This window comes from Schistocerca serialis, unplaced genomic scaffold, assembly GCF_023864345.2.
Source record: "Schistocerca serialis cubense isolate TAMUIC-IGC-003099 unplaced genomic scaffold, iqSchSeri2.2 HiC_scaffold_1229, whole genome shotgun sequence".
Classification (NCBI taxonomy): Eukaryota; Metazoa; Arthropoda; class Insecta; order Orthoptera; family Acrididae; genus Schistocerca; species Schistocerca serialis.
Window position 1 is genome coordinate 27,501 of NW_026047435.1, and position 5,000 is coordinate 32,500.

Below are 5,000 nucleotides of genomic sequence, written 5' to 3' on the forward strand. Positions count from 1 at the left end.
ACATCGCATTGCTCTAAGCCGCCTCATTACACTTGGCCACCACAAATTATCGAAGGCGCCTGCTATGTCCACAAAAATGACAACAACATATTTTTCGTCACAGTTTGCACTGGAGACAACCTGTCTGATTGCCATTTCTGTGGATACACCCTTTCTGAAACCAAATTGGTTTGTTGCCTTCAGTCCTGAGTCTTCATACCTTTTATCCAGTCTGGTCACTATTAGCCTTTCTAATACTTTGCCGAGGATAGGGAGCAGGCAGATAGGTCGATATGATTTCACCTCATCCCTAGGCTTTGTGTTAGACTTAAGTAATATGCAGACGTTTCCGATTTTCCAGTTGTCTGGGAAAGTGGACTCTCTGAGGCAGCTGTTGTAGGTGTCAATGAGGAGTGCAGGACTGTGTTCCCATACCCGCTTTACCATCGCATCATCTATGCCATCTGGTCCTGTAGCTTTGTGTGGTTTGCATGCCTTCACTGCAGCCTCTATCTCTTGTACTGAGAAGTCTGGCTCATTTTCTTCGTTGTGGTACACTATATTTTGCTCCTTCACAGCTAATTGCTGTGTTGTGTCCTGCTCTGTGTCGTCATCCGGTAGTAAGTTATTCAACAGTTCTTTCACTGTTTCCTGCCAGGTCATGGTAGGGCCTCGTCCAGCCACTTTTACATTGCTGAGGACAGTTTCGGTGCCATATTTAGGACGAAGGATTCTATTAGTCAGCTTCCAAGGGTCATTGCCATTGCAGTCTTTTACCCATTTTTTCCATGTATCTGTCTTTGCTCTCGTAATTTCCTTGTTATATTTATTTTTGGTGCTTCTGTAGGTTGCCTTTGCTGCCAGTATTTCTGTCTCACGATTTGCACGCCGTGCATTCTGGAGCCGGTGTCGAGCTGCAATTGTGTCCTGCCGCATTTTTGTCAGCGTTCCATTCCACCAAGGTACAGCATTTTTCAGCAGTGTTTTTCTTCTCATTGCCTTCTTGCAGCTCTCTAGTATTGCTGTCTGTAGGAGGTCTACTTTATCATTTACATTTGTTCCTGCTGTGTCTCGCCAGTTCTCCACTCTGGTGGTCAGCTGGCGGTCAAAAACTTGCCATTTTGCAAAGGTGGTGTTGTATCTAAGTAGCTCTTCTGTGACCCTCTCCCTTTGTTGTTTTGAGATCTCAAACGTGATTGCCCTGTGGTCACTTGAGGTCCATTCCTCTTGAATCGTCCATCTAGAGACCATCCTTGACATGTTTGCTGAGCAAAGTGTTACGTCGATGTTATTTTCCCCAGCTGGCCCACTGAAAGTTGTTAGTGGTGAATCTCGATTTAATACAGTTAAGCCATGTTGGAAGATGAGATCCTCTAGTTTTCTTCCTGCTTCATCTGTGTCCCGGCTGTGCCATAGTGGTGACATGGCATTCGCATCCATTGCAATTATGATGGCCTTTCCATGTATTTCGCGGATGATGGTATCCAGTCGATGTAAATATTCGTCAATTGGGGTATGGAACTGGCAGTACAGGCTTATTATGTATATTTCTCCAAAGTCGCCAGTTACTGCAGCTACAGCGGTATGAGCATCACAAAGGGAGGTTATCTGCAGAATGGTCAAATTTGTGTTTCGTATTCCTATCGCTGCTTTCGGTACTCCATGGTTGCTGCTGTATACTAGGCGGAAACCTGCAGGATATCCTCTAATTTTATTGTCTGTTACATAGGGCTCTTGGATAAGAACAATATCAAGGTTTTCCTCTTCCATCTTAAGTGATGCTTGACTAGGCACTACTTTGGATCTCTGCCCATTTATTTGGAGAATCTTGAGGGTGCTGGACTTTGTGTTCACCTCATCTAACTGTCGACCTGGGGACTGTGGCGTAGAAGTGTTACTGGCCATATTCAGTTCTTAGTTCTTCTTTCGCCATGAATCTGACATATTCCGGGCAGTTTTTGTCCATTATTGAGTGGTCATGTGGTTTCTTCCAGTGCTTACAGTTTGCACACTGTGGTGCCTTGTTCTTATTACTGCATTCCTTAATGCTATGTCCTGGTGCTGCGCAGTGCCCACAGATTGTTTCAGCACTTCTGCAAGTTTGTGTTGTGTGCCCAAAACCATGGCATTTGTAGCACCTGGTCGCCTTGCTAAATTTCTGTAGCCGGTGAGAGGTACAGTTTATGTATGCTCGTCCTTGTGCCATCAGGTGATGCCAAAACTTTGCTTCCATTTCCAGGACGATGTTTACGGTATCTGTGTTCCTTGGACCTGTTTTAAATAGTGCTCTTATTCCTGTCTCAGCACCCTCCTTTGTGCCGCCTATTGAAGAAAGATTCCTTGTGTAGAGCTCCGTTACCAGTTCTTCGTCGCTGATTTGTCTTGGAACATCAAACAGGATCACCCTTGGGTTTTTCTTCCTGGGGTCAGTTACTGTGATCCCTGAGTCGCCTATTTCCCTACAGTTCTTTATTTTCTCTGCTTCAGCGTCATTTGGCACCTCTAAGATGACACCACTATCCTTCAGTGTCCTACATTTGGTGATCTTGACGTCCTTCAGTGTTCCTTTTACAATGTCTTTTATGGTGTCTTGTAGCTCTTTCTCTGGCTGTTTTCCATCTGCTGGTCTAAAGACAAGGACTTTTGGGGTCTGGTTTGGCGTAGATTTTCTATCTGTTTTGGCTTTGCTTGCGCTGACTGCAGTGGCATAGCTCACAGGTGGTTGTTCCGTTGCTGGGGGAGATTCCTTCAGACATTTCAGCTCTGTTTTCAGCTGCGCTATTTCCATCTCGTATTTCCTTAGGATCTGTTCATAGGCAGCCATTTTCCCTAACAAGAATTTCTTTTGAACGTTGTTTATCCTGTTGTTTTCATTGAACATGTATGCTTCTAGCTCTTCCCTCATTTCTACCATTGTTTGCAAATCACCTGTCTTTGACTTTTCGGCTATTTCGGTTGTCGTGGCTGTAACCTGTGTGCTTTTCCTAACACTACTTTCTAGATCTGCGTCCTTATTTTGCCCCATCTTGGGGCTGGCCGCCTTTCTGACGCCAAGCTAGTTCGGTGCGTTGGCAGCGGCTGCCGTGCGCTGCGCGACGAGCAGCTGCCGCGCTGGGGACGAGCCTAGGCGCGCGGCCTTGGAGCAGGTATGCACTGGCCCGCTGGGGACGAGCCTCCCGCGCCCTGGACAGCTGTGGCACGCGACCGCTTTCGCTGTTGCAGACAGCCTTCGAGTATTTCTATCGCTACCTTACTTCTGCTGTGCGCCACTGCTCCGCAATTCGCGGTTATTTTTAATCCCGCATGCTGATATTGGTTTCAGCTGGGCAGTGGAAGGCGTCGCTTCTAGTATGGAGCGTGCGGGAGTTTATCCTGAACGGTGCGTGGCCGCACGCACGATGTTACAATAACAATTATATTTCTTAGACTACTTATCCTACAGCTGAACTGTAAACATATTTGGAAAGCGCATGAGTTGCACTACAAAACCCTATAGCTACAAAGTTTTCAACAAAGGCGGGGACCGCAGATTACTCACTTTTGTAAACTTTATCAGCTATATCTCTTATGCTATGCACTCCACACCAAAGCCAAAAGCATATTTGTACGGCGGATGACACACACACACACACACACACACACACACACACACACACACACACACACACACTACAGGAACCTACACACTATAGAGTTTACTTAACTAGCGTGATGGTGGGAGACCGACGGTTTTGTCACCGCGCTGAGTTTCTACAGTAATGCGCGTTGGCGCACGCCGGACTTCACAATGACAGTTTTGTTTCTTAAACTACCCATCACACAGAAAATTTCAAGCATATTCGAAAAGAGCATAAAGCACACTACAAGGAACTATTCACTACAGAATTTGTCTAACTAATGTGGGGGCTGCAGAGCGCCGGATTTGTTACCGCGTGAGAGATTTTAGCGGGCGGCGCGTCAGCGCACGCACAACTTTACATTGACAGTTATATTTCTTAAGTTATCCGTCACACGACCATGCTAGAAGCATATTCAGTGAGGGAATAGAGCATACTAAAGGAACCTACGCACTAGAGAATTTTACTAGCTAAGGTGAGGGCTGCAAGCCGACGGTTTTGTCACCACGCTGGATTTTCTACAAAGCGGGCGTCGGCACGCCTTTACATTGACAGGTATATCTCTAAAACTATCAATCACACAAGAAAATTAAAAGCATATTCGGAATTAGCACAGAGTACACTACAAGAAGCTATTCTCTACAGAATTTTCCTAACTAATGTGGGGGCTGCAGAGCGCCGGATTTGTTACCGCGTGAGAGATTTTAGCGGGCGGCGCGTCAGCACACGCACAACTTTACATTGACAGTTATATTTCTTAAGTTATCCGTCACACGACCATGCTAGAAGCATATTCAGTGAGAGAATAGAGCATACTAAAGGAACCTACGCACTAGAGAATTTTACTAGCTAAGGTGAGGGCTGCAAGCCGACGGTTTTGTCACCACGCTGGATTTTCTACAAGGCGGGCGTCGGCACGCCTTTACATTGACAGGTATATCTCTAAAACTATCAATCACACAAGAAAATTAAAAGCATATTCGGAATTAGCACAGAGTGCACTACAAGAAGCTATTCTCTACAGAAATTTCCTAACTAATATAAGACTGCAGAACACCGGCTTCGGCGCAGCGTGATAGTGAAAGGGAACAGTGCGTCGGCCCACGCACGGCCTCACTTTGACAGTTTTATTTCTTCAATTATCTGTCAAACAACAAACCTACAAGCATATTCAGAAAAAGAATATAGCAAACTAAAGGACCCTATGCACTGAAGATTTTTGCTAACTGCAATGAGGGTTGCAGACCGATGGTTTTGTCACCACGCTGGAGTTTCTACAGGGTGGGGCGTCGGTGCCTGCATGACTTTACATTGACAGTTTTATTTCTTAAACTATACATCACACAAGAACACTGAAAGCACTCTCGAAAAGAGCATAGAGTACACTACAAGATACTATTCAAT